Here is an 11574-nt window from a genome sequence, read left to right as displayed (position 1 = left end):
GGTAAAAGTTGAAATCCATACAGATATATATGTGTTTTATAGCAGTTTGTGAAGAAATACAAAATGGAGTCTCTGTAGTCTATTTTTAAAGCGTCAGCCTTTACACGTATAAGCTTAAACCTTTAGCAGAAGAAGACGCAAATTATAAACACATAAGTATTCTGTGAAATACACTTATCATTCTCTATTTAAAGGCATAAACCTGAATTAACCCCCCCACATCCCCCCATTTGGACATAGGGTCCACCATCATGCTAGGTACTACAACCGATTCCCTAGAGTCATGTGGTGGTCCCAAAGTCCATCTGGGTGGAAGTTTAGCAAAAGCCTTTTCACTACAACGTGTGGTACAAGACATGATTAACTTTAAAGCAATATATATATATATGACGAACAAAATCATCACTACTTAAAGCATACTTGGTAATACTCCCGTGAACCACCCTCCTAAACCAGAGAACCAATTGGCAGGGTTCAAAGAACTAAATGTGTTACCCCACCAGCTATCTCTGGTTTCTGAGTTTTCATTTGTCCATGCAAACAGTTCTTTTGACAGAACAGGAACAGCCAAGAAAGGAAAACCAGTGGCACCAGGTGTGTGTACAAGTCCAACAGTACTTGGTGGTGTCTATCAAGGTGGTTCTGGGCATTGTCCCTTTGCACCCTCTCACAAGGGCGAAGCATGGAGTGAGGAGTCCAAAAAGTCCATCAATAAACAAAATGTCCTTCATTTTCCTTCTCATGGGGGGGCAAAGGTAAGGCATGAAAAGTCCATTAGTCCCAAAACAAACAACAATTCCTTCAACCTTTACCAAAGTAGGTGCGATCAGCAGGACTCGATAGGGCCCCTCGAGTCCGGGCTCTAGAGATTTCCGGACACGCCTCTTTACGACCACCCAGTTTCCAGGTAGTAGGGAATGAGATCCCTCTAGGTTGTCTGGGCCTGGAATGGGAGAAAAAGACTAGATTCTGGGTTACCATTAGTTGGTCACACAGGTGCTTTGCATATCCGGCTACTATGTCATAGCCCTGCTGTAGGACCTGTGGATGATACAGCCCCAATCTTGGCATAGAGCCAAACAACACTTCTTTTAACTTAAGCGTACCATTTAGTCTTTTAACTTTGTCTAAACTCTGCAGGTGTGAAGTGTGTACCTTTGTTTGAGTCAATCACTTCCGGTGCCCCATATCTGCAGATTACCTCATTCATCAGCTCCTGTGCGATTACCTGCTTATTTACTTTGGTAACAGGGTAGGTCTCCAACCTGAAAAGACATCAACAACAACAAGCACGTATTCATACTTCCCAACAAGTGGGAGCTGAGTGTAGTCAATTTGCAATCCCTGAAATGGGTAGAGTGGTCTAGGCAAGTGTGATGTGGCAAATTTACTTCTGCCCTGTTGCTTACGGCAAAGATCATGCAAAATTGGACAAGTGATGATGCAGCAACTACAGAAAACCCAGGAGCCACCCGTCCTTGTTCAAGCGTCGACATCATTGCTGCTTTGAACGGGGTGCTGGATGAGGCAAGCATCGCCACCATGCTGAAGAAGGTGCTAGAAGGCCTGGAGTACCTGCATAAGAACGGCCAGATCCTCAGGGATGTTAAGGCTGGGAACATCCTCCTGGGTGAAGACGGCTCCGTGCAATTTGCAGATTTCGGCGTCAGCGCGTTTCTAGCCACAGGAGGCAACATCATCAGGAATAAAGTCAGAAAGACCCTTGTGGGCACGCCATGCCGGACGGCACCAGAGGCGACGGAGCAGGCCAGAGGACACGACCTCAAGGCGGACTTCTGGACCCCCGGTAGGTGTGTCTTTCCGTGCATTCGCTGGGCCATCATGGGGCACAGGGACCGTGGTGGGCAAGTTCTGTTGAATGTTCGCCATTCACCGTCCCATTTCTGCTGCTCCCATATTTAGCCCATTTGCCTTTTTCTTCCTTGCTGGCTTGTAATTGTAAAGTCTTTAGCATATCAAAGTCCAAAGTTTGTATCAAAGTCCAAGTTCATATCAACGTCCAAGGTTTATATCAAAGTCCAAAGTTATTGTTAAATTCTTCTTTTCTTCCACGGCTTAAGGGCCGCTGCCTTTGCTGTGTGGTCTGTGATGGCGTTGCCTCTTGTTTCTCTGCTGTAGGAATTGGTGTGAGCTCTCCACTTTGTCACCGCTGCACCATTCTTAATTGGCTGTCCTGCTGAGGTAACAAGCTGTCTGGCCTTCCATGTTAGACCGTAGTCATGAGCTATGCCAAATGCATACCGGGAGTCAGTGTAAATGTTTGCCATCTTACCTTCTACCACTCCACACGCCTCAGTGAGGGCCTGTAACTCCGCTTCCTGTCCTGGGACATGCGGAGGCATTCTGCTTTTAGGACATCTTGTTGCGTGACCACTGCATATCCAGCGTGGAGTCGTCAATTACCCTGGTACCATCTACAAAAACAACTCAGAATATGCTTTATTAACAAGGGCTTTCAGTTAACATAAAGAAGAGACAGTGTCTGCAATTGCATCTTCCTGGACATGTGCCAGGGGGTACTGACGGACCAAGGGGGCTAAGAGCTTGTTCCTCTGCGTACGTAAGAGTGAGGACGGGTAGAGGTGTCGCTTGGTCTGCTGCCATCCGACATAAGGTCGGGTGACTTTCAGACCCGGGGTGTATACGAGCCTCACCGGACGGGTGACGTTTGATACAACCTCCCAAGGGTCCCATCACGCAATTCTCAATATGCTTTCAGGACCTTCCAGCACAAGGAAGCGCGTGAGGTATCGTGACCCTTTAAACATTACCTCAAGCGGTTCAGTTTCTGCCAGCTGAATTGGCACTTCTGAAACCCCTTGCACCGATTACCGCTAGACAATCAGGCTGGTATTCTATTTCAAATAGATCATAACCTTGTTGTAAGAAGGAAAAGAAAAAAAATTTAAAAATTTAAAAATAGCTGACCTGCAATACCTAGATCACCTATATCTTCTCTCCCCCCCTTTTGAACTAGGGTACTTAATTGGAAGGGTAACTGAGTTCAAGGTAGTAGCAACAGTGAGAAGAATGACAAGAGCACATTGTAGCTGGATTTGACGGGCCAGAAATAAGTGCTTGGGTTGCACTTGCGTGTATATGCTCCGGGTGTCATGGGGGGGGGTGAGAACCAGTAGGGGGGGGGGGGGTTCAATACCAACTCCGAAGATTTGTTAACCATTGCCTGTACTGCTGCCACCGCACAAACACATGAGGGAGCTCCTCGAGCCACTGGATACAGCTTCATGGAGTAGCATCCAAGTGGCCGTGGTTGTCCCCTGTGCTTTTGTGTCAATACTGTCGTCCCCTGGCCAGAAAATTCCGTGCAGAAAAGAATAAAGGATAAAGTGTAAAAGGGTGAGAAATGAGCTTCAGGGGTGAGAGAGAAAAAAAGAATGACTGAAAGGCAGTCATAGAGTAGTTGTATAAGAGCGAAAACAAAGTGGACCCATGGGCGGCAGTATGAAAACAAAGCCCAGAAAGGTGCGGAGTTTGGCAGCAGGTGTAAGTACAGGTATGGCCGTCTGCACGTTTCTTCTATAGAGCATTCTCAGAAACAGTATAATTGTGACTTGTTGGCAGGCTTCCAAATTATCAGCACACAGCACCTACATCACACATTAACTCTCATCCGTTCATGCAGTCAAGTCTCATTCAAATATTAGTAAGAGTTCACACAGGACGTAACGCGTATGATGCAACTGTCCTCATCTTGCAAACAAATGCATTCAATCACTCCCACCCCTCCCTGGAATCAGTCAAACTTTAACTGTCTGTAATACTAGAGAAATATACCAGATTCCACAACAACCACTTTGTAAAACTAATGAAAGGAACACACATTTAGCAATTATGCACACGTCCGACCAGTTACAGAACTGACATTTACACAAAGAACAGCAAAAACAGTAAGATTCACTGGATTCATTACGGGTTTCATTCTATTCAAGCAAGCAGGGTTACTCGTCCAGTGTTCTCAGCTTTAATCTTTGGCCTTGAGAGGTACGCATTCCTTCTCTGTAAACTCTCACTATACCCCCCTTTCGGAGACAAGGGGGGGCGACTTGCAGCTGCGGCTTTTCACAAGAAGTACACATTAACCCTCTATCTCTCTTATATTCTTCCATTTTCAAAACCATACAATTCACACAATACATTCAACGTCTGTCTTTCTTCTCTGACTTTGAATTTTTCATCTCTCTCTGGAACAGAACAATCTTATATTTTTGGAAAACAGCCAGAATATCCAGGCTCCAAACCACAGCATTCATTAGCAGCAACAAGAGAAAACTAATATTTCTCTGCACAGACTATCAAACCCAGACGGCAGAGGAATAGTTAAACACATAAAAGAAAGGACAAAGAAGAACGTATAGATTACATAACATGAAGACATACAGACAATATTGGTTATTTGACACATAATTATCCACAGATTCTGCATGAACTTGCTTTATGTCCCAAAGGAACACAAACTATAAAAGAATTCCCTTTTTCTGATAATTACCGTATCTACACGTGCCTTACTCCATCTATCTAACATACGTTCCTCAACAACTTGCTAGATTCTCTCCCCACGGCTAACTTGCTTTGTCTGACCTTTGCTATTTCTCTAGCTGTTCCCATATAGACATACTCCTTGCCTTAAACATTTCTACTATTTCACATGAATTTTTGAGACAGGATTTGTAGCCCCAGTGTCTATAAGGAAGGGCACTTAGCTGCACCTTCCCCTCCTGGTTGCTATAGTATTTAACCGCCACTGGAGGGCGCTTCTCATCCATAGCAAACCCTACTGCCTTTTTATACAAGTCTCTGGGCTTGGCCTGTCGCCAGTCAGGGGTACATGCTTTCCTAGCCGGGTTTGGCACCGGGGGTGAGTACACAAGTATGCCGTCATCCCTCGTTGCGCAATCCCATGGTTCTACATTTACTTTTTTGCTATATCTTATTATGGTTTCTATCCCTCTTCCTAGACCGGCATCTCTGATCTCCTGCATGTGTTCTTCCTCGTACTGTTGCCAGAACTCATAGTTAAAGGTTCCCGCCGTTTTACCTATCTGTTTATATATTTCATAGGCTTGCCTATAGATGTCCTTCCCTTCCCCCAATCTTATTATCTCAATGGGTGTCAGGAAAGTCTGAGACCCCATTCTAGCTATGGACTTTACTTACCACTATTGTCCCTACTGCCGAGTCCGCAACTGGCAGGATACTATGGACTTTAAGTCCCTTCTGCCTACATCCGCAACGGGGCAGGATATTTGAGGGCCCTCCTGCCAAGTAAGTATTGGCAGGATATTTCTTTTCTGCAAGTACGCAACTGTCAGAAATACTTTTGGACTTAAATGTCCCTTCTGCCACGTCCGCAAGGGGCAGGATCTTCTGCGAGTCCGCAACTGTCAGAAATACTTTTGGACTTTTCAGTCCCTTCTGCCACGTACGCAACGGGCAGGATATTCGCAATCTATATTACGAATATATTACTACTATACTTACGGGGATAGAGGAAGGACCACGGCTTGCCTTACTGGGCGGCTTTTAGTAATCTTATTACAAATTACAGCTAACATTATGAGTCCGGCAAAAAAAACCAAAACAATAATTTCTACAGCACACAGCAGACAGCATGGCAATATACACAAGGGTTCTTCCGTCTAGCACGGTTACTAAGAACACCGTAAATAACAGGCAGAAGTGTCCTATAAATATGCAGCAACAAACCGTACTGTCGACACGTGACTTTTGAAGACAGGGGAGTTCAGATCTAGGGCGGTAAGTCAAAGGCTTACCTTACACCGGTGTTTTGTAGATCTGGGGTCCCGTGGCCTCTGGTCCAGGTGGTCGGCAGGCAGGGTTGTCAGATATCGGCTGCAGGTAAGGAGTTAAATTCTGCCCCAGGTTGGATGCGCCAAGTATTGTTAGGGGGGGGGGGGTCACAAGGGGACCCGTCAGCTGATGCTGTCTGCTTCCCAATCAATTGAACATGCGAGTATACTCGGAGGAGATCAATGGACACCACACCGTATGTGCTAACCAAAGAAATGCCCGTTTAATGTTCAATGTATTCAATCTTTATACAGTTCTTACGAAGCGAGTGGCTTTATGCCAGATACAATTAAAATTTAACAAGCACATACGTTGATTAAAAACATATCGTCCTCTTATCAGTATGTCCCCCTCTGTGTAGGGAGGTACATTCCTGTGGGCTTGTTAGTGAGTGTCCAGAACAGGACATAAACCCAGTGTTATCCAATTAGTAATTCCAGGTGGGTCATTATAATTGGAATCTAACATCTTTCTAGGTAAAAGTTGAAATCCATACAGATATATGTGTTTTATAGCAGTTTGTGAAGAAATACAAAATGGAGTCTCTGTAGTCTATTTTTAAAGCGTCAGCCTTTACACGTATAAGCTTAAACCTTTAGCAGAAGAAGACGCAAATTATAAACACATAAGTATTCTGTGAAATACACTTATCATTCTCTATTTAAAGGCATAAACCTGAATTAACCCCCCCACACCAGCAGATCAGTGAAGTGGCTAGAGTGGAGCTACTGAAGAGAGGAGCCGCTCCAATCTAGTCTTGTGGAGCTAGTGAGCTCCATATTACCTTCAGAGGGGAAGGATGGGTGGGGGGCTCATTTGTTGGCTGATGGCCTCCTTTACATGGGCTAAACACGAACGGCTCCTTGTCGTCTCTCCGTGTAAACCACAACCATAGCTGCGGATTTGGACAGCAGATCACTGCAGCCGATCCACAACCGTAGCTGCGGATTTGGACAGCAGCTCCCCGCAGCCGATCCACAACCGTAGCTGCGGATTTGGACAGCAGCTCCCCGCAGCCGATCCACAACCATAGCTGCGGATTTGGACAGCAGATCACTGCAGCCGATCCACAACCATAGCTGCGGATTTGGACAGCAGATCACTGCAGCCGATCCACAACCGTAGCTGCGGATTTGGACAGCAGCTCCCCGCAGCCGATCCACAACCATAGCTGCGGATTTGGACAGCAGATCACTGCAGCCGATCCACAACCATAGCTGCGGATTTGGACAGCAGATCACTGCAGCCGATCCACAACCGTAGCTGCGGATCTGGACAGCAGCTCCCCGCAGCCGATCCACAACCATAGCTGCGGATTTGGACAGCAGCTCACCGCAGCCGATCCACAACCGTAGCTGCGGATTTGGCAAACAAAAAACTGTGTACTGCGCATGACCGCCTGTTTATGCGCAGTACACCGTTTTTTGTTTGTATTTCCCGCACCATCACTTAGATATGACTCGGGTACCCGCAGCCCATGCACAATATAGTTGCGCATGGGCTGCGGGTATATCCGCGACTATAGAGCACGATGGGCTCGAGGTCGTGGATATCCACGGTAAAATATAACATGCTGTGTTCTGTTTTCTGCGAGTGGATTAGGTAATTCCAACTCGCTTATTGGGGGGAATTGTGATTGATCCATGGATTACCGCTGATCAAGCGCATGCAGAACCCGTAATTCCTATCCGGCCGTGTGAGACTGGCCCAATGTTAGATCCCTACTTTTTTATCACGTGACTAGGGACCGCTCATCAAGGCCACCAATCACTGCTCCAAGCACTCCGCGACCGTTGGTCGCCGACAGCAGGGAGGTTTAAAATTTCCTGGGCTCCTGCGAATGTGTCCGGCATTTTGCCGGCGGGCACATGCGCAGAAGCCGGAAAGGTCCATGGAGGATAACCGCATCTGGATTCAAATGCGGAAGCCTCCGAGAAGATGTTTTATCTCCTCTCGCTGATCGCCGGGGTAAGGTCCGCGGATCAAATGCAAATCACAATAATAAAGTATATAATAAAACAAAAGAACTGTTGTGATGAGTCTATGGATGAACCTCGCCTTGTTTCTCAGTGGTAACGGGTCTAAATCATATTCCACATTATTTGAAAGATGCAAAATTGGCCAATCGTTACATTTCGTATTATTCGGTTTGCATAATTTAATTCTTAACCCCTTAATGACCAGCCCATAGTGTTTTTACATCCTGCCCAAGTGGGCCTTAATCCCTGAGGACGTAAAAACTTGTGTCTGGACGTGACAGATTCATGCTGTCGGTGCCCGCAGGTAGCTCCTCTGGGTAATATGTAAATGAGGGAGCTGGCATGAATCCTCCTTAGGGAGAGCAACTACAAACTGAGTAAGGAGACGCACCTGGCCATGCACGCTCCTCTGGGTAATATGCAAATGAGGGAGCTGGCATGAATCCTCCTCAGGAAGAGCAACTACAAACTGAGTAAGGAGACGCACCTGGCCATGCACGCTCCTCTGGGTAATATGCAAATAAGGGAGCTGGCATGAATCCTCCTTAGGGAGAGCAACTACAAACTGAGTAAGGAGACGCACCTGGCCATGCACGCTCCTCTGGGTAATATGCAAATAAGGGAGCTGACATGAATCCGCCTTAGGGAGAGCAACTACAAATTGAGTAAGGAGATGCACCTGGCCATGCACGCTCCTCTGGGTAATATACAAATAAGGGAGCTGGCATGAATCCTCCTTAGGGAGAGCAACTACAAACTGAGTAAGGAGACGCACCTGGCCATGCACGCTCCTCTGGGTAATATGCAAAAGATGGAGCTGGCATGAATCCTCCTTAGGGAGACCAACTACAAACTGAGTAAGGAAACGCACCTGGCCATGCACGCTCTTCTTGGTAATATGCAAATGAGGGAGCTGGCATGAATCCTCCTTAGGGAGAGGAACTACAAACTGAGTAAGGAGATGCACCTGGCCATGCACGCTCCTCTGGGTCATAGGCGTACATATAGGGGGTGCTGGGGTCGCGGTTGCCACCCGGCCCCTGAGCCCCCGGGGGCCCTCTTTCGCACGGACTGACCGCAGTTACTTTCATTAAGGTCTCTGCACTCGCCGGCAGCTTCTCCTGCACGCCGGTGCTTCCTCCCGAACCTCCACTCAGACTCCTCCCCTCTGTAGGAGAAGCTGCCGGCCTGCGCGCATATGTTTCTTTTCAGCCCCACTTCTGTAGCCTTGAGTACTTCCAGCAACCTCATTGGTTGTTGGGGACACACCTTCCTTTAAGATGTGCCCGAGGATACAGTTACACAGAGCTGTGCACGAGAAGCAGGTGCTGACAGGAATACAGTTACACAGATCTGCCGTGTATTCACAGAGCTGACGAAGCAAGAGAAGCAGTGAATACACCGCAGATCTGTGTACTGTACTCCTGTCAGCACCTGCTTCTCGTGCACAGCTCTGTGTAAATGTATCCTCGGGCACATCTGAAAGGAAGGTGTGTCCCCAACAACCAATGAGGTTGCTGGAAGTACTCAAGGCTACTGAAGTGGGGCTGAAACTGCGGTCAGTGTGCGGGACCCTGTGTGACGGGGGTGGGGAGCACGAGGGGCACCCTGTGTGATGGGGGGAGGAGCACGAGGGGGACGCTGTGTGATGGGGGGTGAACGAAGGGGACCCTGTGTCATGGGGGTGGGGAGCACGAGGGGCACCCTGTGTGATGGGGCGGGGGAGAACGAGGGGGACCCTGAGTGATGGGGGGGGGGGGAAGAGAACGAGGGGCACCCTGTGTGATGGGGGGAGAACGAGGGGGGCCCTGTGTGATGTGGGGGAGAACGAGGGTGATCCTGTGTGATGGGGGGGGGGGGGAGAACAAGGGTGATCCTGTGTGATGGGGGAGAATGAGGGGGATCCTGTGTGATGGGGAGTGGGAGGTGGGGTACGAGAGGCGTTCTGTGTGATGGGGAGTGTGTGGGGGGAAAACAAGGGGCGTTCCGTGTAGTGGGGGGGGGGGGGGGTATAAGAGGCACTTCGTGTGATGGGGAGTGGGGGGGGGGGGGGGCGACGACGACAAGGGGTGTTCCATGTGATGGGGAGTGTTTAGAGTGTCAATGCGTATGGAGACAATGTATTGCGTATGGGCGGTTTATCACATGCAGCCCATACAAGTGTACAGGGCTCACGTTGCATGGTACACAAAGAAAGAGAGCATGCTGGGATTTATTTCTCTTGCATATCTACACGCAGTCCATTGACTTTCATTGACTCCGTTCACTGTGCACCACGTGTGTGTGCGCAACGCACGAATAGGTGGTGAAAACCTGGCCGTGGACATGAGCCCCAAACATGTTATATAAAGTTAGCTTTATGTTGTCTCTATTGTATATATTGTTATTATGCTGTCTCCAATGTATATGTGTGTATGTACAGTATATATATATATATTTTTTTTTTTCTTTCCTGAGGAAGCGAAGCATGCCTTGAGGCTTGTGTTCTGGATGTTTTAAAACTCTGCTAAAACCACTGATTACCAATGATCTATTGATGGGTAATTTAAAAAAAAACAGTAATGGAGCTAAAAGTGATGTAGAAGTAGTAGCCGTGAAAAGGAGTGGAGGTTGGAGGGGTCTGTAGAGGGCCCCAAGCTAAACTTATGCACCCGGGCCCATGAGCCTCTATCTACGCCCCTGCTCTGGGTAATATGCAAATAAGGGAGCTGGCATGAATCCTCCTTAGGGAGAGCAACTACAAACTGAGTAAGGAGACGCACTTGGCCATGCACGCTCCTCTGGGTAATATGCAAATAAGGGAGCTGGCATGAATCCTCCTTAGGGAGAGCAAGTACAAATTGAGTAAGTAGACGCACCTGGCCGTGCACGCTTTTCTGGGTAATATGCAAATGAAGGAGTTGGCATGAATCCTCCTTAGGGAGAGCACCTACAAACTGAGTAAGGAGACGAACCTGGCCATGCACGCTCCTCTGGGTAATATGCAAATAAGGGAACTGGCATGAATGCTCCTTAGGGAGAGCAACTACAAACTGAGTAAGGAAACGCACCTGGACATGCACTCTCCTCTGGGTAATATGTAAATAAGGGAGCTGGCTTGAATCCTCCTTAGGGAGAGCAACTACAAACTGACTAAGGAGACGCACCTGGCCATGCACGCTCCTCTGGGTAATATGCAAATGAGGGAGCTGGCATGAATCCTCCTCAGGGAGAGCAACTGCACGATTCGCGTCTAACACAAACTCACTGTTTTCACCGTCCTGTAGCTCGGCAGCTGAAAGGTGCAGACCGTGTTTGAAAGAGCATTAAGCTTGCGCTCCCAGCCTAGAGCATGAATCCGAGCAAGATTCGCGTCTAACACAACTCACTGTTTTCACCGTCCTGTAGCTCGGCAGCTGAAAGGTGCAGACCGTGTTTGAAAGAGCATTAAGCTTGCGCTCCCAACCTAGAGCATGAATCCGAGCATGATTCGCGTCTAACACAAACTCACTGTTTTCACCGTCCTGTAGCTCGGCAGCTGAAAGGTGCAGACTGTGTTTGAAAGGGCATTAAGCTTGCGCTCCCAGCCTTGAGCATGAATCCGAGCACGAATCGTGTCTAACACAAACTCACTGTTTTAACAGTCCTGTAGCTCGGCACCTGAAACATGCACATCGTGTTTGAAAGAGGCTTCTGGTTGCGCTTCCAGCCTAGAGCAGGAATCCGATACGGGCGGCAGTGCAGAGGAGAAAGAGAACTGCTCTCC

Source organism: Eleutherodactylus coqui, chromosome 12 (assembly GCF_035609145.1).
Source record: "Eleutherodactylus coqui strain aEleCoq1 chromosome 12, aEleCoq1.hap1, whole genome shotgun sequence".
In the NCBI taxonomy this organism is placed as follows: domain Eukaryota; kingdom Metazoa; phylum Chordata; class Amphibia; order Anura; family Eleutherodactylidae; genus Eleutherodactylus; species Eleutherodactylus coqui.
The sequence above is the reverse complement of the archived record's forward strand: the minus strand, read 5'-3'. Positions refer to the sequence as shown.